This window comes from Epargyreus clarus, unplaced genomic scaffold, assembly GCF_041222505.1.
Source record: "Epargyreus clarus isolate Ecla_fem2 unplaced genomic scaffold, WU_Ecla_fem_2.2 ptg000026l, whole genome shotgun sequence".
Lineage (NCBI taxonomy): Eukaryota > Metazoa > Arthropoda > Insecta > Lepidoptera > Hesperiidae > Epargyreus > Epargyreus clarus.
In genome coordinates this window covers 4,784,503-4,810,947 of record NW_027332233.1, presented here as the reverse complement: position 1 = coordinate 4,810,947, position 26,445 = coordinate 4,784,503, and the positions used below count along the sequence as shown (strand labels likewise).

At 34.4% G+C, this 26,445-nt stretch overlaps 2 long non-coding RNA genes across 3 annotated transcripts; both read right to left on the bottom strand.

Annotated features, from left to right (window-relative positions):
- Window positions 1-12,671: 12,671 nt before the first annotated feature.
- On the bottom strand, window positions 12,672-18,568 carry LOC140753303 (uncharacterized). 2 transcript variants are annotated; one of them, XR_012103555.1, is made up of 3 exons: window positions 15,082-18,568; window positions 13,219-14,988; window positions 12,672-12,878 (listed from the first exon to the last, which is right to left on the bottom strand). It is a non-coding gene; the product is annotated as an uncharacterized LOC140753303 (long non-coding RNA). The 2 variants fall into 2 exon arrangements; XR_012103554.1 differs by having other exon boundaries at window positions 13,219-18,568.
- A 6,230-nt stretch (window positions 18,569-24,798) lies between these two features.
- On the bottom strand, window positions 24,799-26,177 carry LOC140753183 (uncharacterized). Its single transcript, XR_012103547.1, has 3 exons — window positions 26,075-26,177; window positions 25,341-25,592; window positions 24,799-25,231 (listed from the first exon to the last, which is right to left on the bottom strand). It is a non-coding gene; the product is annotated as an uncharacterized LOC140753183 (long non-coding RNA).
- Between the last annotated feature and the right edge of the window lie 268 nt (window positions 26,178-26,445).

Here is a 26,445-nt window from a genome sequence, read left to right as displayed (position 1 = left end):
ACGTAAGTAATTATTGTTACCAATCTTATTTCTACTTTAATAAATCTTATTTAATTACTACAAAATCTCAGAATGAAATATAACCATGCGAACTTTTAATCATTCAGATGCAAGCCGCGGAAGTATTCTTTTGTGCTCGATTTTTATCGCATCTTTTATATTCTGCAGTTCCATTCGCGGTTCCACGTTCGTCGTTTTAATATATATTTAAATTAAAGCCAGCAATTCTTTGGAAAAGTATTGTATTCCAGCAATAACTATATAAGTATTTTAATTTTTACCCAGATTTTATATCAGGCAAATAAGATTGTCTTCAATTTATCATACTTAATGTGACCTATCTAAGATTACAGATTGTTACCATTAATTATTAACGTAAATATCACGTGTTAAGCGCTGCGGTTTTCTGGTTTATAACGTGTGATAAGGGAGACATACTTATCCGAAGAATTCCAACTTAGTAATCTGTGGTAACAACGCGTCTGTTCAGGAATCTCGGGTTGATGAAAGAAGTCCATGAGCGGCAGTACCCCTTACGGTTGCAGGTCGACTGCCAAGTATTTGCCACATCTATATTACGAAAAAAAATCGAACCATAGTCAAAAACATATGCCTACACCAGCATCAAACTAAATCAGTGCATTCAAACTACAGAACAAATAGATACTAATACAAATAGGTATTTCTGTAGAGATTCGATTGTGGAATCTCCACAGCCACGCACCGCGTTCTAACACCTTGAAATAGCTACATAAGTAGTAGGGATTCACCGGTTCTGGGGCACCGATTTTCCCCCCTCCCCTCTCTATTCACCGGTTGTGGGGCACCGACTTTTCCCCCTCGCTTCCCCGTCCCCCCGCTGCCCTGTTTGCCACGATCGAGGGGCGAGCCCGGCTAAAAAAAAAAAAAAAAAAAAAAAAAAGTTTGGTGTCAAAATGGGGGTTTCCGACCACGCCCGATCGATTGCACGCATTTATTTTACGCTATCTCCTTTGCTTACGAAGTTAGCTTTTATGAATAACGACCTCTAATTCATTATCTAATCACCTCCTTATCTCATTAAGCTCGCTATGTCCATATAACAATACGGACCTTACTTATCTAATCACCACTCGCTGTCCTCACAACATAATAGGGTCATTATCACTGTGTCGTTAATGATGGGGGTATGCGCATGGTAATGCAATAAAAAAACTTCGTATTGACATTGTTTATTATTTCCAAAACAACCTTTTGAACAATTGCGATACTACAATATCGTTTATCAATTTATCCTCACAAAACAGGCTTAAAAAATCTCTGAGTGTATTTCCATAATACATGTAATGCAAGTATGTAAGACTATATTCTCCACAAACTGAAGACCAATCAAGTTGTATTCTATATCTATTAAAATCCCAATGTTTTGCGTTCCTTCTGAAAAAGGCTTTGTGATGGCCTGTTGGTGGTCGACCGTATGAATCAAAATACCCACCGATGCCATTTCTGTCTATGTACATGCCTACCCAGTGAGAGCCTGGTTCACTGTCAGGGTCCAAATTACTTATCAAGTACATTGGAGTCTTAACGTATAGCGGTAATCGGTTTGCTGCATAGACATTGTTTTTCAAGCTACAATGAATTTTACTTAAATGCTTCTGAATCTCGATTGTATCCATTGTGCATGCCTACTTATCGATACCTCTGATAGGTACAATACACTATTTACAAATGCAGAGCAAAATTATCCAAACCTTATATTTAAAGGGACGCAATATGGTTTAACTCGAATGAAAGACTTCAAATAGGTATAATATATTACATTTATTAGGCTTTTACTTACATCTAAGTATATAAATTTATCTTAACTACTGTAGTCGACGGTTACATTTCGGTTCTTATCAATTTCAATAACATTATCAAACTCTGCATACACTATACAATTAATAGTTTCGGTTAGAGTTGATTCAAACCGAACTTCTACCCTTACACTGCCATGCTTTATAAGATTCCAATGAGTCATGGAATTTGATGACAAATCAGGAGTTAGGTCAAACGCTAATAGGCAGTAACCTTTTGCATATTGCTCCCTAGATATTCCATTACCTTCATTTAGAAAATGTATACCAGTCCCCGAAAATAAAGTGTGATAGGCTGCAGTAAAAATATCATTCTCGAATGATGGTTGCAATGCTTTTGAAGGTATTTGTTGGCCATCAATATATAAACAAAATGTGTTCATAGCATAGTTTTCAAAATTGAATGGATTTTTAGTAAGACTTCCATTGAATGCTGTGTTGTTTACAAATCCAACTATACATCTTTTAGGTACTTGCCCCAGAAAAATGTTGTCAAGAGTCTTTCCCTGAACCCCTGATGGTATAGTTAAAACTTTGACTTCAGCTCGAGTAATAGGATATTTTGCTGTAGTAGAGGCTAAGACTTTTTGATGTGCGAGGAGTACAGTTGGATTTATTCGTGCTCTACGAACAATAAGAGTTGCATCCGTAATGCATACTTTACATTTTATATCAGTAGAAGAACCCATCAGATTAAACGATTCTCTTGAGCGAATTAATTTGACACTCATTTGAACCCCATTAATTAAAAACTTTTCTTGGTTAAATATATCACCATGTAGATGTCCAATCATTTCTATTTCTTTACTTTCAGATGCTAGTTTTTGTCGTTTCAGAAATCCAGGATTTGTGTTGTCTGTTGAGTTCATTTGACCAGCTGCATCTTCATACCAAAGAGCACAAGTCAAATGAGATTTCTTTGCGGCAGGAGAGTAGTTCAGCAGAGTTTCCAAATAAGCACGGTAAGCATATGTATTATTAGGTGGTGACACAAGTTTTTGATTTAAATATACATCTAACTGGCTGAATAGTGAGTGTAACCAGTTATTTATTGGTGCTATTACTGTGGGTGTGCTCACTTTTGATGAATCTAGGTTAACTATCTTTGCTTTAATATGTATTAACGTATGCGATAAATCTAGGTAATCGTCACCAGATCCTGGTACTTGAAATTCTATTGGTCCATCATCAGCAAGAGACGAAATTGGTTTGTAATGAATCCAAATACCATTTTCAATACTTGTTTGTGTTGATGGCAATGCAAATAAATCTAGTTCAGACTTTATACATTCACAAGAATGACTATGTAAGAAAGACATAATTCCTTAAATTTATTAGTTATGAAAAAATATCTTTTATGTTGGCACGAGAAACTGCCAATTTTTTAATGGCTTTCACTTTAGCAGCTGAGCGTGCACTGAGTGAGGAAAGACGCTTTCTCTTCGTTATATACCCCGATCCAGACATGTTTATTCTATCAATTTTTTCATCAACTTTTCGTTTTAAATTGGAACTAGCGTCCTTGAGACGAGATTTTATTGAATCCTCCATGGGTCGTGCATTCACTAAGTCCGACAAAATACCAACTCCAGCGCCTAGTGCTTCTTTTCCTATAACTCTAGCACCCCTTGAAAGCAAAGGTAAAACTGATCTAAACAAGCCTCCTAAAAAACTGCCAATGCCATGACCACGTTGAAACGCTGCTCCTTTATATATTACTCCAATACCAGAACCAGCTTGATGGGAATAATAATGTTCGTAGGGGCAAGTCATATTATTATTATTATTATTATGAGAAAACATTGTTGTGTTTTTTAAAGTGAAGTTTGATACACACAGTTCCAAATTGAAATGGTATCTTTTGACCAGTGGTTGACCTTATATCTATTTCAATAGTGTCAAATTCTCGTCGCATGATTGGTAAATAGTGAGGAGGTGAAAAAACATGCATTTTATTCGCCCCATAAATATATTTCATTAGATCTAATGGTATAATTCTTAGTAAAGGAGTCATGACGTCACCTACTATCTGTGGTTCAACTATATCGCAATATACAAATAATTGTGATGGTAGACCTAAATGTAAATTTGCAGGACACTTTCCTGTGTTTCTTTCAATGAGATTCCTGTCAGGTTCAAACCCAAGTTGAAACGACAGCTTAGGAGATAGCTTCACTGATCTTATTGATTTATCGGTAACAGAAACACAAACTAATTTTGATACTTCATCATAACGAAATTTTATATTTTCCTTTGTATTATTTAAAGCTACCAAAATATGATCTATGTTGTCATAATTCGTCGCTGGAATATGAGTCTTGTAATATACTAAGGATGGTATTTGATCGCCTGGCATGGTCATGGATTTTGTAATATATATAATATTTTCATGTTCTTGTACAGTAAACATGGTACATGGATATTGAAATTCGGCAACTCCAACTGACCATTCCCCATCTAGCGTTAAGGATTTTGGTAATTTTGTTGAAAACTTCGTTGTTTTGTTATCAGGAAAGTACTCCATAGAACTGTTACTTAGCAATGTTAAATAGAAACTTTCTTTCATCATATTTTTTCTAATTCAGAGGCCAACACCCAGCTATTAAATTTATCTGGATAACCTTTCCACTTCACCAACACTTGCTTTCTGACACCAGAATATCGCGTACTGATTATTTTATCTATTTTATAACTTGAGGTAGGATTATAAGATACCTTTTGTAACTCCTTTTCATAGAAAGTCCCACTTATTGTTTCATTTTGTAAGTCTTTCAAAGTGTATACAACCCATGGAGACCGATCTATAATTGAGGATATAATAAATATTTCATCACTCCAATTAGATTCATATCCTTTTTGAAATATATGCTTATACTTGGTTATTCTTACATAGTCACCGATGTGGAAGTTAGGTAATTGTGTTGTTGCTTCTGTTTGTTTCTTATCTCTATCATATAAATTATTCCATACAGTCATAATATTATGTGAGTTAACATCACAGGGGCACATTTTAATACTTGAATGATAACTATGATTATATGCATATACCAAGTCTTGTAAAACATCAATATATTTATAAGTATTATTGTGTGTAAAATAACGCCACATCTTCATTTTGAGGGTTCTTTGAAATCTTTCAACAATACTTGCTTTAATATCGGGATTATTAGTAGTATAGTAATTTATATTTTTACTTTTTAAATAACTTTGCACATCTTTGGAAATAAATTCTGTACCCTTATCAGACTGAATATGTATGGGTGTTGCATTAGCTTCAATGAAAATACTTTCAAAACATTCTTTAATATTAAATGAATTTTTATTTTTCATAGCTCTTACAAATGCATATTTGCTAAATACATCAATTACACAAAGAATAAAGTTAAATCCATCATTGTACTTAGAATATGTTCTCAAATCACTTAAATCCGCTTGCCAAAGAATATTGAAATTTGACAGTATGTATTTGTTACGGGAAAACCTTCTTGTTACAGGTTTATGTAATGTGTATGTTTCTTGTGAGCGTAGCCAATCTTTTACATCTTCTCTTTTCATTTTACCTTTCATAGCTTTGGCTAATTTATTAATACTACCGAATGCAGCAGGATGAGAAGGGTTATAATAAATACTATTTATTTCTAATAAGGGCTCCATTTCTCCCAGACTAATTTTTTCTTGGGTTTTACTTTTTCTCTTTCAGTACTAGTTGGTGTTGAATTCGGATCTTTTCGAGGTGTAAAGTTCTTATGCTCATCTAATATTAGCTGAGTTATAAAGCCAGTTCTTTTAGTATTACCAAGGTAGGTAACTGGTGTATTGATATCTTTCAATAAAGTTGCAAATTGTTGCCATCCTACTGGATCAATTTTTCTACTTGGTCTAATAAAATCACTCACCAAGTCTATGATGTTACTTCCAGGAATTTTAACTTTGTCTATGAATACAGTACCCTCGCCATCCCAATTAATTTTATCCTTGTGATCAGACAAGAGACCTAGCAACAGCTCACCTTTCTTTAAATATGTTTTAGGTATCACTCTCAATATTTGTTTCGGTGTATACGTTGGTGAGTTAACCTTTTCGTGTTCATTTATATCAACTGTTGTTCGCTTTGGAGTCTGTTCAGCAACTATATTAGTCTTAGCTTCTTCCTGTAGTTTTATATCACTAAAATCTTTCTTTAAATTAAATTTATTATTCGTATCTAATTCCAGTTTATTATTATCAATTTTCATTTTGATATTATCTGTATCACCAGTATTAACATCAGAAAAATAAGTAACAATAGGTAACTCATAAGGTTTTCGGTCTTCTTGAGTATGGTGTAGGTACCTTTGTAAAATTTGTAAATAGAGAATACACTTTTCTCTATCTTCAATATTACTTTTTAATATATTTTGCATTTCGGCATCCAGTCTAGACATGGGACTGTCTAACATTGTTTGTTGATTAATTTTTTCTATTATACCTGGATCTATAAGTAACATTTTCTTAGCGTGTTCCATGTTCATGTTAGGGTATTTACTAGTGCACTCAGAACTGAACCTAATATTATTGGTAAAAATGATCCTCCTTTTTGAATTATAATATTTTTACGGACTTTGTTTGTAGTTTTACGCACCAGTTGTCGAAGTAAGTGTTTGTATTTCTTTAATTTATTCTTCTCATTTTCTGGGAGTTGTACTTTACCTTGTAAAACGTTATAGATACATTCACAAATACAATTTATCTCTTGTTCGTTGCAGGATTTTAAGAGTGCTTTTTGGTATTTTGGTTTAAGAATATGAAGAGCTTCTAAAAACTTTTTATGTGTCTTCAAGGTTCGAGACATTATTAATAAATGACGGAAATTTCTTGTTGCTTTGCATATTTAAACCCCTTTGTAGGTAAGTATACAGTACAGTAACAGTCAGAAGGGAATATTTTTGTTTTTAATCTACATATATCACTAGTATTTTGTTTTAAATCTATCATTAAATATCCATGAGGTTCTTTCGTTGCATCTTTATAAGAATCTTCCATGAATTTAGTATTTTCAGGTGATACTTGTCTCGCTAAGTGTCGAATCTGTGTTTTATCACGTGGATTTTTAAAATATATTATATAACTCGAGTTTAAGGAAATGTCCCTCTGACCTCTACCTTGATGAAACAAATTTTGAGTTATATAAAACACACTCAAATTTCTATGATGACTTCCTTTTGTAAAAATGTCAACGATGCGGCCATCCGATTCTCTCATAAGATCATCGATGATAACAAGCTGGGGACCTTTCCCATCAAACATACTAAGATCTGGCATACCTTGATGGTAATTAACAAGTTTCAAGTTGTATAAAGGTTGCATTTCATCAAAACACCATGTAACTTGATCGAAACTTGTACTACAAATATCTTTTACATATTTCAAGAAGTTTGTAACGAATTGTGACTTTCCACATCCACTTGGACCAGCAACTATTGCAGTAAAGGGATGAATGAAATGAAACATTTTTAAAACAAGTTGACTGCACAACGTATTATTTAACAATGAACATAATTTAATGAACAATACACATTTATAATAATCAAGTATAATTTGTCTTAAAACTAGAACACATACATGAAATGGTTTACAGGAACAAACATTGAAATACATTACCAAACTAACAATTATAAACTAGACATACACATTTATAAACACAATTAAGATAATATATAGTTCAAAGAATTACATTAAACATATTTGCAAGTAAACCAATATTTCACCGTTGTTATCTAAGTTTGTAATGACCCCAAGCTAATGTGTCAATACCATTAGGCAAAATATGGCAAAATTTCTGGAGCAAGTACCTAAAAGATGTATAGTTGGATTTGTAAACAACACAGCATTCAATGGAAGTCTTACTAAAAATCCATTCAATTTTGAAAACTATGCTATGAACACATTTTGTTTATATATTGATGGCCAACAAATACCTTCAAAAGCATTGCAACCATCATTCGAGAATGATATTTTTACTGCAGCCTATCACACTTTATTTTCGGGGACTGGTATACATTTTCTAAATGAAGGTAATGGAATATCTAGGGAGCAATATGCAAAAGGTTACTGCCTATTAGCGTTTGACCTAACTCCTGATTTGTCATCAAATTCCATGACTCATTGGAATCTTATAAAGCATGGCAGTGTAAGGGTAGAAGTTCGGTTTGAATCAACTCTAACCGAAACTATTAATTGTATAGTGTATGCAGAGTTTGATAACGTTATTGAAATTGATAAGAACCGAAATGTAACCGTCGACTACAGTAGTTAAGATAAATTTATATACTTAGATGTAAGTAAAAGCCTAATAAATGTAATATATTATACCTATTTGAAGTCTTTCATTCGAGTTAAACCATATTGCGTCCCTTTAAATATAAGGTTTGGATAATTTTGCTCTGCATTTGTAAATAGTGTATTGTACCTATCAGAGGTATCGATAAGTAGGCATGCACAATGGATACAATCGAGATTCAGAAGCATTTAAGTAAAATTCATTGTAGCTTGAAAAACAATGTCTATGCAGCAAACCGATTACCGCTATACGTTAAGACTCCAATGTACTTGATAAGTAATTTGGACCCTGACAGTGAACCAGGCTCTCACTGGGTAGGCATGTACATAGACAGAAATGGCATCGGTGGGTATTTTGATTCATACGGTCGACCACCAACAGGCCATCACAAAGCCTTTTTCAGAAGGAACGCAAAACATTGGGATTTTAATAGATATAGAATACAACTTGATTGGTCTTCAGTTTGTGGAGAATATAGTCTTACATACTTGCATTACATGTATTATGGAAATACACTCAGAGATTTTTTAAGCCTGTTTTGTGAGGATAAATTGATAAACGATATTGTAGTATCGCAATTGTTCAAAAGGTTGTTTTGGAAATAATAAACAATGTCAATACGAAGTTTTTTTATTGCATTACCATGCGCATACCCCCATCATTAACGACACAGTGATAATGACCCTATTATGTTGTGAGGACAGCGAGTGGTGATTAGATAAGTAAGGTCCGTATTGTTATATGGACATAGCGAGCTTAATGAGATAAGGAGGTGATTAGATAATGAATTAGAGGTCGTTATTCATAAAAGCTAACTTCGTAAGCAAAGGAGATAGCGTAAAATAAATGCGTGCAATCGATCGGGCGTGGTCGGAAACCCCCATTTTGACACCAAACTTTTTTTTTTTTTTTTTTTTTTTTTTTAGCCGGGCTCGCCCCTCGATCGTGGCAAACAGGGCAGCGGGGGGACGGGGAAGCGAGGGGGAAAAGTCGGTGCCCCACAACCGGTGAATAGAGAGGGGAGGGGGGAAAATCGGTGCCCCAGAACCGGTGAATCCCTACTACTTACATACATATTGGCAATAAATTGAGTTATTATACACTCTACCGTTAAAATTGGCTCGCATTAAATTTATGCAGGTATCTGTGCATGCGTGCGAAAAAATGCTGAACTCAGCGATAAATTACCTCGTTCATGGTACACAGTAAGCGCCAGTAGGTAGTGTTGATGGCTCGACTCAAGATCGCGAAGTAATGATGGCAATAAATCCCCCATTGAATGTGCATGAAGTATTTATAGCCGTGGCGGTCACCTGGGACCTTGGCGCTGGGTGCCAGCTAGCCGACAAGACATTTACATCTCTCGGTTGTGTGCGACGATTATGAACGAATACATATGTTGGTGAAATCGGAGTCGTTAATGTTGGAGCGTGGGCCACCCGGTTCCTGCACAATTAATGCACAAACATTTCACTTTTGCGTTTAAATTTCAAGAATTTATTTCAGTGTTTTTAAGGGAAATTCAATCCAAACTAGTATGAGTAATCCTATTTTATTTAAAAACTTTTTTATGACTCCATTTCGAAATTGATTTCGTTTGCCACTCACATGCAAAACTTTAAGGAATAATCACGCAAACCGCACTTAAAACGCTTCATTTTCTAATAAGCTTTGACTACATCCAAGATATGGCTGATTCCTAACATTGTTGAGAACAATTTTTAAATTAAAAAACATCAGCAATTTCTAATAATGTATTTTAGGTATTTTAACAGGTAAAGTGAGTTACCTAATAATTATAGTACCCTAGTTGCTACACGTCAAATACAAACTGCCGAGAAACGCGCAATTGATGTGAATGGCGTATTTTACGAGTTACGTCCGCCGGCATTAAAACGACTAATTACATAGATTGCTCAAGTAATAACGCTTGGCTTTCAATATCGGATAAAGACAATATATTTTATTATAATGAGGCATTTTACTATCGCACGAGTTATTATAAATCGTGAGGCGTGATATTTTATTTAGAGCTCGCGGAAGGGAATATGAATAAATATTTATGTTCTACATGATTGTCTTTCAACGCTGGCAGCTTGTTCCCGCCCACTACATAACGTAAACCTGTCTTATCCTATAAGATTTTGTTGTACCTTATGATGGATGACTAGTTTATTGAACTAGTTATTTAAATCTAATAACCTATTACAGGTAAAGGTAGAAAATCCCTGTGTGGTTCGACTTAGGAATAAACCTTCAAACAGAGACAGCTGTTATTAGGTAGAAATAGGTGATGTCTCTGGAGTCGTACGATATATGGATTTACCACCATCCAATCCTTGTTATCCGTTAATTATAAAAATGTGAGAAAGAAACTTATTCTAAGGGGTAGCAACTCATTTACCTACTCTTCCGCTGCTACGTATGACGCAACTGCATATGTGATTTAGCATCACTTATTCATGTTACGCTTCCTACCAGCTACTCTTAGAACCATCTTAGAACTAATAATGTTACACGCGCGAGTAACACTTACTCATATAATACTATCTAATTTTATACCCAAGGTAAGTGTACGTATTGTAAAATCCGTATAATATTCAGATATTTCAGTCTTACGAAGCTGCATATCCGTTATCGAATAGTTCCGAGATTCTCTGCTTCCATACAAAGGTATAGTGAAAAAAAGTTTGTATTAAAGAAAGTTTTTGAAAACAATTTTTATTTCAACTAAAATGAAAATAATAACTGTGTGCAATTAATAATAAAACCGATGATTTCAATAGCTCGAAGCTCGTTACCCAATTTCCATCTTTTGGCTCAATTCAAAGTTTTATCTAAATCAGATTCCGCGATGTAAGTCAAATTTAATTTGCAATATACACAACATACATACATTAATTAAAAACTTGTAAGAATTATAACAACAGCAAACAAACATTGCCTCTTATGAACATCTGTAGTCAACCCCAAACAGGATTATAGTCGTAGATACCTAAACTTGGCTACAGATGCGTTGCTAACTTTCAGGACTAAGTTGTAAAGTTGTTTAAACAAGTATACATCAACGTTTACCATTACTAGAAGGTAGATAGGTATAGGTAAAACCACAAATGAAAACTTCAAATTCAATTTAATTTTCATGCATCCAAAATCTCAATATTTTACGAAAATTTAATGGTGCATTACTTTGCAAACATTTCAAAACTAAATTCTATCTGACTAGTTTATTTTTACTCTATTTTAACACTGATCTTGATATTATCAATCTCAGTGAAGCTGGTGTTGCAACCCGCTATCTCGTAACTTTCTGACCGATATTTTCATTAAATTATTTTAGAAAGCTACTAATTTATTGTACCAACCGATTTTTAAAAATATATAACTATGCTAGAACAAACACCTATATTTGCTTTTGGCATATTTATTTGGAATAAATTGATGATATTTTTGGCGTAATTAATGCTAAAAATTTCTAGTCTATTTCATGGCTATAAGATAATAAAATTGTTTGTTAGTTCAAATGCAAAAATAATTGTTTGTTAAATGCAAAAAACACACTCGATCATATTATACAGGTGACATCTACTAACCTCATCTTATCCAGAACCTCTTAATCTTTGATATATTTATTATTTATATACATTTACTTTATATTAAAAACTTTCACTATTGTTATAATTTTACAATATAACATTAGTTACCTTTATAATTGCCTAATTACCTTCTAATTTGAAACCGTTAATATTAACGAAAAGAAAGATGCCATCAAAAACAATGCTTGTAAAAAGATCCAAGTCTCGCCATTCAATTCTTCTACCGTAAAAAGTCTTGAGATCTATGTAATACCAAGCCGGTAATGTATGCAGTCCCTACTTAAGGGACCTTCTGTCTTAAGGTATTATCTCACTATCTAACCTAACAACATCTCATGGGACCATACCAATATTAAAAATCTTTTATGTTCTAAATAAATTAACGTGGCAATCGTACTGCAAGTCACATTGTGTTTTCATCTTATCATATCGCATCACACAAGTACGATTGCCACGTCAATTTATTTAGAACATAAAATATTTTTAAAATTGATATGGTCCCATGAGATGTTGTTAGGTTAGATAGTGAGATAATACCTTAAGACAGAAGGTCCCTTAAGTAGGGACTGCATACATTACCGGCTTGGTATTACATAGATCTCAAGACTTTTTACGGTAGAAGAATTGAATGGCGAGACTTGGATCTTTTTACAAGCATTGTTTTTGATGGCATCTCATTCCTTTTTGTAGATATTTCTACTCTTTTCCTTTCCGGTACCTTCCACTAGTTGAATCTCAACAACAGATTTTTTAAAGGCAATTAAATTGTTTAGGTAGTCTTTGTAGTTATGTAAATAATCTTGCCATTCATCATCACTTTCATTCGAACATGACAATAAATTAAATCTAAAAAAGTTACTATTTTGACAACTGAAATTATGCCCGTTATCCTCAGGAAAAACATCTTCTAAAAACATCTTTACTGATTGTGATTTATTTATTTATTTATTGGGATTTAACGTGTCTTCGTATTAAATAATCGACATCCCTTACTTTCTTCTGAATATCCGACAAAAATCATTGGTAATCTTTCACTGACTTCGTCGGACTCCGGTTTTTGATATAAACCACAGTATTTACTGCTCTTGCTCAAATTAGTTTCAATTTATAATAGACTTCTGACTTCTGAAATGAAATGAAATATTTATTTAATAATAATAACATTCGTTTTATACTTCTCGCATATACAATAATAGTTCTGTTAGCTGTTTCAACCACAACAATTTGTTTAGGGGTATACAGTATCGCCTTCTAATGTAGAATTCCATTTGTTGATAAGAAAATATTGAAAGCTCTATTACAAAATGTCGTCCCACCATCTGATCTCATACATTTGTTCGACTTGCTAGTTCCTTTTTCAACACTTTATATTTTTGAAATTTCTTAAAGACTCACTCTTATGTTTTAGAAAATAAACATTCATCGTGTCATTCGAGAATAATAGTCGATAAATAATAACATGTACCTTGAACCGTTGAGTGAACTAGCTTCCATGGGACTACATAAATCTGTATGTACGATCTCCAGTATATCGTTCGTTCGCGTTCAGAGGTTTGGAAATGGTTTCTTACTAGTCGTCATATCCGTCGGTAATGTTCACATTATCAAGACCAGTCATAATATTCTTTAAAATTCGCATATATTCCGGATTAATATGGGCTAGTCTTCTATGCCAATATTTATTTGACATTGTCAAATTACATATCGGTGATTTGACAAATTGTATATATACCATTTACGTTGTGGCCAGTTGCGATGATAATATCCATAGAGTTACTAATAGTGCAACCGTTTTTCAAGAAATTAACAGTAAATCCTTTTTCAGTAAGTTTACTCACCGCTAACAAATTCATACTTAAAATTATTTATATTAGAAAGGTTTCTTATACTAATTTCCACGTTTTTTCCGGGTAGGTACTAACACAAAATAAAAACTAACAGAAGTTAATCTTCATACAAAGTGGGCTGGAGTAACGCACACGTAGACACCACTTACCGACTCGTTATCTCGGGGGGACTCGAAAGCATACGTGCGCGACTGTCAGTTCATTTCTGACACGCGTTTGTAACTGTTTTGTACAAGCAATGGAGAAAAAAAATACCCTAATTGTGCAATGGACGGTTGTTTAAATTCAACGTTAAACTGTGGATTTTCGTTTTTTTATAGCTATCAATTATCAAGCCACTAGGAGCTGATATTTTTGGTGATCATGGCAAGAATATGTTATAAAGTGGATATCTAAGCTCGATTTATATAACAGTTTCCTATTTCGAATCATTTGAAACGAACTTAACTAAATTTTTGTAATATTGCGTTGAAATGTTACGTACCTAATATTACGTAAGTTGAAAACATGATTTTCTGTTCGTATATATATTGGTTTGTCTTTAATGCCATTTGGTAGGTTTATGTCTAAAACGGATAGGGCAAAAGGAATTGTGTAAATTAGGGTAATCCGTTTAGAAGTTATTAGGGATTTTCTATTGTGAACATTGTAATTTTTTATGTGCTTACATATAAAAATTATTTTCATAGACATTTATTTATGCTCAATAAGGCCGAAAGGAGATGTTTCAAAATGTATGGACTCCCGGCCACCTTTTGTACACTATATTAAAAATTAAGAAAACTTGCAAAGAAGGGGGTTAATTTTCTTCAAATCATGTTCGTTTAATTGTTAAAAAACAATAATTTACACTTAAACTTGCAACACAACAGTGGAAAAACATGGCGGTAGTGATTACCGTAATAATGTCATCTGTCATTCTATTTTAACTTACTATATACATTATATACTTTTTAATATATTTTTTACGCGAATGGGCGTAGATATATAAACATTGTATTGTGTGTATTGAGAAACAAGGCCTATATTTGATAAACATTAATTATATTTACTTTCATAAATCTTGACTTAAAACAAACATACCAAAATATGTACTTTTATACCAATTTATTTTAGTTAAAACATTTAAGTGTGTAAATAAAACAACTTTAAGTACACATTTGATCATATTTTACTTACTCTTCACTTAGATACATTATTTATTCATTTTAAATATCTTCCCTTATCAATATTTTCATCCTGTGACGAGCTCAGCCCAAACATCAAACAATGGGCATAATGTGAGCGCAACTACCTACGAGTACGGTTCGTTGCCCAGCGATGCAGTTGCAATAATAACTGATTATTTTGTCATCCCAAGAATGTCCTTGTCTTGCTAATGTAATTATCTAAAAAAGAGAAATTTAAAAAGATTAGCTTCTCTAGTTTAAAATTATTTACGATTATTTCACGATTAATACAACAACTGATGTATATTTTACCTGATGATATTGAATCCTTGTCAACACAATCCACAGCGATCGCACGAAAATCACAAGAGTCCATAAAACATAATCTGGGTAAACAAGTAAGGTAGAATCACTCCATAATCGTAAGCAGCACAGAGCAGAAACATATTCAGGATTAAAATAGAATCTTCTCATCAGTACCTACATATTTATTCAACGTTTACATTGGAGTCCACTATTATAATATGTATATATCCACTTTTACGCATATCAAATTGACAACTTCTTCTTTTTTAATTTGACATGTCATTTACATCTATAAAACCAGATACTATTTAAAAGGTGGTTTTGTTATTATTATTATAAATAATTAATTAAATTTAAAAATAATGATGGGATACCCAAAACAAAAGCCAGGTTGTAAAGTACTAAGGTAACAATAACTTTACGACAAAAACAGCGAAATACAGAATTACCGACATCCAAAGAGTATAGTAACCTATGTGTGGAGTACACATAGGTTCCCGACATCGACAGTTTTGAAAACTTGACATTGACAGTATTCCGCCATATTTAATATTTCAATGAGGATTGCTTATTTTAAATATTTTTAAACACGAATACTTTAGGTTATCAAAATATATGTGTATTTTTCTTCAATTATACAAATTATTCGTGTTTTTTAGTTATAATGTACATGAGATGGCCGAAAATGAAACATCTCCTTTGCCTAAACACTTATTATTATTTTATAATGCGGTGACAGTTGCTAAACCTCACGACACTTATTGTATTTTGTGTATGTTACCGTTAGATTGTAGAATACGTTAGCATACACATTAACTAGGCTTAAGATTAGCTAGAAAATATGCAGATTAACTATGTAGTTAAAATTCGAAACATCTTTTCAGACTTGTTCTTAGGGCTAAAACACATGCCTTTTTACGACACGACGACGTATCGTGACACATAGCGACATCGTGCCGCAAAGCGATATTGTTTCGTGAAAATATACAATGTTTGTCGTAAATTCATGACACGACGACGCATCATGGCATGCACGGGTCGACGTCAAGGGGTGAAAATTGATACAATCTTCGTTTTGTACTTTAGGTAGTGGGCAAGCTATCTGCGTTTTAACTGATTTAGGCACATTAGCCGTAACATCTAGTTTTTTTCTCATGACATTTGTCAGAAATTCGGAATGTTTTTGATATTATATAACTTTTTAGGGTTCCATACCCAAAGGGTAAAAACGGAACCCTATTTCTAAGCTGTCCGTTTGTCTGTCTGACATAGAGCTCTATTTCTGGAACCTTAATAGATAGAAATTTAAAAATTTTACGGAATATGTATAATGGTGGCCGCTTTAACAATAAGTACTAAAAATAAAAAGAAAAACTTTCAAATAAAGGAGAGTTGCCATACAAGGACCTTCTTTTTCTTTATGAGGAGGAAATCTTCAAAAGGTACTCGACGACGTGGGAGTGACGCCGGGTTATGTGGGACTTTAGCCGCACTAAAATCCTCCGGTGGCCGTCCTCAACGTTTGTTGGAGAACTCCGGGATCTGCGACTGAACGTAACAGAAGTCCTTTAAGCGCGATGCCCCGATCGAGCTCTGCCCTGGGAGAACAGTTTTCGCTCCTCCTAAACTATCCGGTGTTCACGACGGTATGCGACTACACATACCGCCGTCCTTCCTTGGGACACTTATTGGACGGTTCGAGCTCCCTCTTGCCACTCCCAACTTCGGAAGCCCCCTTGTAGTTGCTTCTTACGACAGGCACGGGATATCGTAACCCTTTTTTAGTCCAGGAACTACAGAGACAAACATATAAGGACCTGCTATTTTTTAGCGTTTTTCATTTGAAATGTTCACAATGCATTATATGGTTGCTATAACATCAATTAGTATAAATAAAAATAAAATAAACAAATATTTTTGTGGTACGGATCCCTCAGTGTACGAGTTCGATTCGCACTTCACCCATTATTTGAATTGAATTTAAATTGAAGTTGGAATTGAAAACGTCTTTTGTCTCGAGGATAAAAACAATTGACGCGCCTATAATAGTAGGGGAGCCCAAGACGGGATTTCGAGAGTGACTCGAACGCGGCAGATTAAGATATGGGAGATACCTTACATCCTATAGAGTATCTTAAACTATCCATTTGGGGGGTTCAACCAGGGAAGTCCATCAGACTATTAATAAAAAATCGTATTATCTATAGTAGCTTAATTACATGCTGAAAACAATAAATTTATAATCTGATGGTTTGAGGGCGGCGTTAGGGAGTAATAAGGTTGCAAAAAATCTATACCTGGACATACTCGAGTGCGGTAATTTTTTTAATACAAAGGAAATAATGCTAGAAAATATGCACTATCTGATAGCGCCATTTATTAGCATGGATCCCTGGAAAGTAATAGTGTACAACAAACTAAAGGAAAAGGCAAATTTTATGGAAAATACATTATTCTTTATATATTCTCATTCTATTTTTTTTTCAAATCGTCAGTATAAAAAACCCCTCCACTAAATCGTCACATGAAGGGTTATGATAAGTAAAACATCAGCTGGAATTTCCTGTATAATAATATTACGCCCTCGAGTGTGTCAAGATAACTTTTTTTTCCCATTTTCGAAGAGTCACAGTCTTTCGAATCGAATCGTCAGTCTTTCGAATGGGGGACTCATCTGGGGTAACTTCATATCCCCTTTGAAAATCTAATGTGCTGGTTACTTTTTTTTCCATTTTTACCTCTCGTATGGCTGTCCCCCTATGCAAACCAGCAGATAAACATATTTCCGGCATCAGAGATATATACTCTATCACTAACCTGCCGCGCCTTGAGTATGTCTGACTCTGCTTTTTACATTTTTCGAATCATCTAGAAACTATTCCCACGGTAAATCGAAAAATATCACACAACCTTTTCTTCACTCTAACGTGTAATCTACACAATCGTATACGTCCTATTGACGCTCGAGTTTCTACCCATTTAACATCATGGGCTCCCCTACTACTCGTACATTTCGCGGACAGAAACACAGATTCATTAACTGCAAATGTAACTTTGTAATCCTATATAACTTATATAGGATACAAAGTTATTTAATGTAGTTGGTGTATCTAGATAACTGGACAGAAATTGCAAAATATTTTAGTTTTTCCATGAGTTATATACTAAACACTAATTGTATTCTCAATTTCAACCTTCTATGTCTGCTGGAAGTGCCTTAAACTTTTGATGATCGGTCAGTCAGTCAGTGAGTGAGTGACAAAATTACGAACTTTAACTACTTGTAATTCTTAAACTACTGGTTCAAATTGAATGAAATTCGAAATGTACCGTGTCTATACAATGCTTGCTTGGCTCCTGAAAATTCAGGCTTCTAGCTTCATATGCAACGAAGTTACAGGGGGTCAAAAATGGGCCGAATCGCTTCGGGAAAAGTATGGTACGGCCGTGCCGCTTCTTTTGGCTCGACTTGGCGGAGGCACTGCCGTGCCTCCAGATAACATTCTGTATATTATTTTGTTCTTTTGTTGTAAATATTTTCTTTTACAGAAACACAGCATTTATTATTAATACAGCAAGTTTAAAAATCGTAATTAAATGACAATTGTAAATCGCGTCGCCTACTTACGAACTTCAAATATTTATTATCAATTAAACATTACATCGTCTGCCAATCATCTTGTTACAAACTTACACGTATTAAATAAATTGCTTTGTACGCTCACTACAAAAGAAGCTACCGAGGTTGCCAATAATTGCCTCTACGTATTGTGAAACCGAAATAATATACGATCTTTTGAAATAATGAAACCAATGTCACTACTCAAAGATAATGACTTTATGACGTATCCGCGTCAATCTTGCTTAAAAAATATTTTTGTGTCAACTATCTGTTACTATTCGCGAAGGGGTAATGTATTTTAAATTTACGCTTGTAGAGTTGAAAATTGTTCAGTCGCAGTTTAAGATTTTAACGTCAATTTTGTTTCAGCGACTTGTGTCGCTACGAGCTTTCTGATGCGCGAATTCTTGGAACATTTTGTAAATAGAACGAAAATTTTTAAATGAAAAAATAAGTAGATATATGAACGTAGTCTAAATAAACAAATATTTATTATATTTTAATAAATATAAATGCAAGCCGCTGCTGCCCATGAGCATTTATAATCTGTACCCTTACTAGGAGTTTTTACGTTTCGACAAATATGACTGTTTTGGTATTTGTTTACGTATTGGCCCATACGATTTCCTAGTTCTGACACAATCCGCTAGGGCCGCTGATTGGAATTTGTATGGGCAAATACGTAAACAAATACCAAAACAGTCATATTTGTCGAAACGTAAAAACTCCTGGTAAGGGCACTGGTATACTTAGTTCTTATTCGAAATTACGGGCGTAACTATACCTTTGTTAAAAGCGAGGATCCCAAGTTAATATGAGTAGAATGGCGAATAAAAGGTCGTTCTATTTGAATATTCTTATCTCGCCTATGCTAATGCTGGGCTGTTCTATTTAATTTTCCCAAAATTAATAAAAGTAGGATAAATAGCAACGAAATTGTATGTACGAGTTTTCAGTTTCCGCTTCCGTTGGTATATTTAATTACTAAAAAGTATTCAAAAATTTGCTAAAAATCCAAAATGTTTCTAAATAATTATGACGGGTGATTACATATTATAAATCATACATTTTACTTACCCAGAAATCCAAATTTGCGAAATTATAAACAAACCAAGGTAATGTTGCATATTATTAAAAGAAATAGACTATAGTAAAATAGTGTCCGTCGCATACGTAGACAATCTTGCAACGTATCAGTTTTCGGAAAAGCGAAAAGCTGCCGGAATTTTTCAATGGATAAGTGCCAACACTCTTCTTTCCAAATTAATTATTGTTTTACGCGCCTCTAAAGCATTCTATTATAACAACACTCATACACGACGGCCGCGAGCTATTCTAGGTTGCTCGAAATTTACGACAATTTGATTTGCCCTCTTAATCTATGACAACACGAAACAAAACTCTGTGTCAATCTCATTTACGGTAGGGATGGCGATTCTTTCCCAAAAACATCGATTCTTGAATCGATTCGAATCGAAGTGTAATAAATAGAACACAATAAATCGACGCCCAAAAAATCGATCTTCGTTCTTATCAGCTGAAAAGGGCGAAGATAGCGAAAAAAGGTCATCAGGACCAAACAGGCACTGAAATATGTCTATGGCAAAAAATGTCTATGTTGAATGTGTTATTCAACAAACTTCGAAAAAACTTTGGATTTTCTAAGATGAAAGATCGATTCAATAAATCCATTACTGGAGATGGATTAATATAATCGATTTTTTGACCCAAGAAATCGATTCTTCGATTAATCGATTTCAGATCGCGTCCCTAATTTACAGTTTCCTGAATGTTTAATGTTGTTGGATTCCTTCAAACTCGCTAATAATAGGACGTTCACAGCAACATACGTTACATTTACGCTACGTTTGATTTGCTTGCCGATCCAGATAGAGCGGTTAGCTAATTATTATTTTTAATTCCAATGCGACTTCTATCAGGGTTATTTTTGGACTACCGCATTTCAAACGTAGGGTACACGATGAATATATGCGATATGCGACTATTCCATCTTGTTCTTATTAGATTGTGTTGATTAGACTCCGTATATATGGCGTAGCTAGCCTAGTGGTTGTAAATCGGCCTTTCGATCGGGGGTCCATGGTTCGAATCTCAGACAAATTCTAATTTTTCAAAGTATATGCGTATTAAAAATTAATGATTACTCGCTTTAACGGTACAGGAAAACCTCGTTAAGACGGAAGGTATGTAAAATCTACCAATTCGCACTCAGGCGGCGCGGGGGACTACATCCTAATCCCCTCTCACTTTAACACTGGACTGACTGGACACAGTTACCCATCGTACTGTAAATTATAAATTATAAGCAATTTTGTGTGAAGTATAAGCAATTTTATGAGACACGTACTTCAAATACCAAATATTCAATAATTCAGACAATAATTCAACAGTAATAATTCAACAGTAATATTATAAGATTGTTTATTAAATAAAGCATGATTTACTTCGAACCACGTAATCATTAAAGGTGGGTACAGACTGGTGTAACGTAACAAGCAATGTAACACACAGTGAGAGAATTTACCGTCCACATTATAGCAATGTATCATGCAGTGTAACAGAATTCCCATAGTGTAGAAGCCTTACGCGCACGAACCGTGCACACTACGCGCGCGAACAGTACTCTTACCATGAGTTTTCAAAACATCCCACAATTTTACGTTACGTTTACTCAATCCATTATTCTATTCCGTTTGCTTAGTAGACTGAGTAAACGCAACAATAAGTAAGTGCTCAAGTCTTTTTGTTTACCTCACATGTTCGCAAAAAAGAGAGACAAAACATAAAGCTATAACTAATATATATAAGCTAAACTGAGACTATAGTTCAGATACAATCCGCTAGGGGCGCTGATTGGAATTTGTATGGGCAAATACGTAAACAAATACCAAAACAGTCATATTTGTTAAAACGTAAAAACTCATGGTAAGGGTACAAAGCACTTCAACTCGTGCGCGCCACGATCCTGCATTTGTCGGACAACAACAGTCATTGTCGCTAATATTTGGTCGTCACGATCCATTCTCTTCAGTGCTCTCGACAAACTGAGCTATATTCGCCGCGAGCATGCTGGAAACAAATGCGAGTGGGTACATGCTTAGTTCGTGCGCGCGCTGCGTCCACACTCATGATATTCTCCTTTCATGTTACTTTGCATGTTACGTTACAACAGTCTGTACCCACCTTAATACTTCACGCATACACCGACCGTGGGCGCTGATAGAATGTGAAATATTAGTTCCGCATCCAATGTTACTGTTGAAAAATACTGCTTAAACATTATCTTACATCTAAACCAAAAATTCCAATCATACATATGTTCTTTTCAAATAAATAATGTTTCTAACATTGTCCTATTTTACTATAAACATGTTTTTGTACCTTTTCTTTTTCCTTTTTTTTAATTTTTATGTCGCATTACTTACACCCTTTTTATACATAGACAAGACAAGACAAGACAGTCGCCCATGGACATGTAATAAACTTCAGATAAGATTGGTTTACTAACTGAGGTCAGCCATAGAGCTGCCGCTAACCTTGAGAAGTAAGCTGGAATGCTCCGGAAAAATATATCTTCTTTTTTTACCTTTCAAACCAAAAAAAATGTAGCGCTTAACATTGCTATTATTACGGAGAAATGGGTGTAGCGATGGTGCCGCCGTACTGAACCAATCTTATAAAAACCTTATATTAGTTATTCTACATGTTGCAAACTGTTAAAAGAATTATAATAAACAAAATATTCGATATACCAACGCAACGGGTTTACAATAATTGACTCTGTAAACCACCTTCAAAAATACTTTTAAACGAGTTCATTTCCGAATATTGATATCGGTCATAACACAACTGTAACATCAAAGATAGATCGGTATTTTTTCATAGTTTATGAAAGCGTAGCATATGCAGCAACTTCATAAACATGACTCCGAAGTTCAAAGTAGATCAAAACTATTCAAAACGGACTTACCTTGTTTTCTTGTCGAATTAAAACATTGATTGGTTTGATTCAATTCGTTTCAGTGGTTCCATTCACGATCACAGCATAATATACAGGTTTTTTATATTTACTTTAACTTCTAAAATATTATACGTGTTTCAATCGTAACTATTTTAAAAACTTAGAACCTATCAAAATGCGACAATAGTTACATATAAAAACAAACAAGTTCATTTGATATGCGTACACATTACATACACTATTAAATATTCCCTAATATAAATAAACACAGAGGTGTAGCATGCTGAAGGCGTAGAGGGCGGCCCGCTCTGTGCGATATGTTAGTGGGACGGCACAATTTCAAACTTTCTAAACATGTCCTTCCAATTTTTTCAGTGACAATTTGTAGAAACATAGATTTCGAAGAAGCTTTGCCGACCTATTCAACCTTTGTTTCGCTGACTTATCATTGACAATTAGCATAGCATTTAACTCAAACCCAGGCGGTGCGAACCCAGCCAGTGATAAGCAATGACCAAGCACACTCACTTCTCAGTGAGAAACACGGAGCCAAATACACTAAATTTTAAATGATGGAATTCATAAATTGTCTGTTACTATTGTTTCTTATGACAGTCACGAAAAGTGACAGCTGACCCCTTTTTATTAAGATTCTCGACTGGCGCTACAAATGAGAGCTTCAAATTTGAACTCCGTGTCACGGTCGGCGATCTAGCTTTGGACTATTTGACACTGTAATGTAACGCCAGTAAACATCGTTCAAGGGCAATTTATAAAATACCTTTACATACTAACCCAGATTTTACGTAATAACGAGGTATTCTTAAACTGAAGCACGTATTATAGATTTAATAAGGGATATCTTTTAAAGATATACAGATATTGAATAGTATTGATTTTTCTTTCTTTTGAAAACGCCGTCTGTCATCACTAAGTGGTTATTGGGAACTTTAGGATCTCCAAAAATCATTGCACTTTCAACTCATCACACGTCCGTAGACCCTTTATTTTCGTGGGGAAACCCTTCATGGGTCGAAACCACGGGCACGCTAATAGCACTCGTCCGGGGTCCCAACGTCCGTAGACCCTGATAACCTCAACCTATACCCATGTAAACCAGTACGAAATCACATATGAACTTGTTGTAGATTATTATACTGCTATATATGTAGGTAATCTATCTAGTTGAATTTATTTTAGTGTACAATAATGTAACATCTATTAGAGACTCCTCCTTCTTTAGAATGTCTATCAAATTTATTATTAGAATTAATTACTTACCTACACCTAAAATGCAGTGATAGCCTAGTGGTAAAATGCAGTGATAGCCTAGTGGTTAAGAAACTCGGCCTCCCGATCGAGGGGTCCGAGGTTCAAATCCCAGGCACGCACCTCTGATTTTTCAAAGTTATGTGCGTATTAGAAACTAATTATCACTTGCTAAAAACGGTGAAGGAAAACATCGTGAGGAAACCTGCATACCTGAGAGATTTATAAAAAAAATCAAAGGTATGTGAAGTCTACCAATACGCACTTGGCCAGCGCGGTGGACTATGGCCTAATCCTTCTCATTATGAGAGGAGACCCGTGCCCAGCAGTGGGACAGTAATGGGTTTTTGATGATGATGATGATGATGACTTACCTACTACTGTTGCAAAAAAAACTATAATTTCTTTTACCAACTTTCCTGTTGTCTCAAAATTTAAAGACTACTTTGATTTTTCAAGTATCTATTAGTATATTTTAGTAGAGTAGGTACGTACGACCTTATATTTTTGCAGACACTAAAAATAGATAGCTCGATCCAGATGGCATTGTAGGATTTGGGTATGAATTTCATTAATAGTTTCAGCGTAACCAAGAATAAGTTTAATAAACAAAATGATAGAATACACAATCGATTACACTACACACAGATGAGCGGGCTATGTGCGTGGGCTAGCTTTGGCTTGCCGCCAGGTTTCACCTGCCGACCCTTGTTCAACGATAAAATCGAAATATTATTTACAACAGTATCTAACGAGAGGAAGACACCATTAGTATAATGGTTTACAGGCTTAAAATTTAAAACAAAATGGACACAGGAACAAAATTTTATTATAACACTGTTGAGTGCCATATATATTTTTATTTTTTTAGCTATATCGATATCGCCACAATGGAACGGGTTATGTAAAGATTCTTAGTATAATATGACCTTTTTGCTGTTTCTTATGTTCAAATTAATTTCACTGTTTAGGTAGTTTAAGGTAATGCAGCCAAAATTTAAAAAAATAAATGATATTGCCTGTAATAATCATTTTTAACCAATTTTGCCTCGCAAAGTTTGAAAGACAAAGTTCCAAAGAAAATTTATGACTCAAAATGTTTATTTAAAGTGTGAAAAATATCGCGAAAAAGCGAAAATGTTTTTTTAGGTGAAGGTATGTGGGTAAGCCCTGTCTTTCATCGCTCGACGAAGTTGGGGCTACTTGTACAAAAGCTTCACCTTCCATCGTGAAGATTAATAGTGATCTTGACAGACACGTCGTGTGCAATAGGAACGCGAAGTCTGCAGACGAACAATAGAAATTAGTTGCCAGCGGCGGCGGCCGGGACGTGCCAAACACACTCATATTTATTGTCTGGTAACGTTTTCAAATAGATTCTATGGAACTTACCTAGCGGGGCCTTGATGCCGTGCCATAAGGGAATAGTCAAATGTTATGCGTCTTACATTGTGACAATTATAGTAAAGATAGTTCCGCTCCCGATAAGGAATGGAATTTTCTTTTCGGCAAGTGACGTAAATTCAATATCCAATCATTCTTATATTTCACGCTGAATTTTGTCGTTTTAACTTTAAATGAATGATTGGTATGAGTCAGCCGTTCTTTCTAATAATAGATCCATAGAACCATAGCATATTAAACCTGCAATTTCAAAACAGCAAAATCTACTACAAATATACTCGTACGAAGCGTGGATACTATTCACCGACATACCAAATACCAGCTAAATCGAAACAAGAATTATTGAGTTGTGGACAGACTGACAGACGAAAGGCTGACGGATGAACAACTGATGGATGTTAGAAAGACACGGAAAATCCGAGAATTCGTTAATTAAACGTTTGTTTGTTACCAAACATTTATTAAAAGTCAATGTCTTGCTTCTAATTTTGTAATACTAAGTAGGTATATTTGACAATATCATAGCATTCCTAAGCACTACCTTATGAAATCATACAACAGTTTTTATGACTATTTATTTATCTTTACTTATACAATCGTTTATCGACAATTACGAATACTTATGTACATTTTATGTCAACTTATTAATACACCATATAATAAGTACAAATCAAAAGTTAATTAAAATGAAAAATAAAGTAAAACTTCAATCAAAAACTTACGCCATAAACTACTCGTACAATTAAAACCCAAATCGTTTCAAGCTCAAAAACATTTCTTGTAATCGATCTTGTATCTTTCAATATATGTGGAGCGGCAATAAATTGAATACTAAGCTGGAGTTTGTATGGCGAAGCTATATAAATATTGGTAGATAATAAAAATCGAGCGTGAGTAACATCGAAATGTGAGTTACACAATCAAGTTTATCATGACGCGCCTGCCGGCTACATCTGCGATGAAAATACCTCTGGCCTTCTTCGCCAAATATTTCCGCTGGATAGATATGCAGATAGTGTCTTTTTTACGAACATTGTACATTATTAAAGGTTTGTAATGATCATATAATCAAAAACTCAGATAGTCTAGTCGT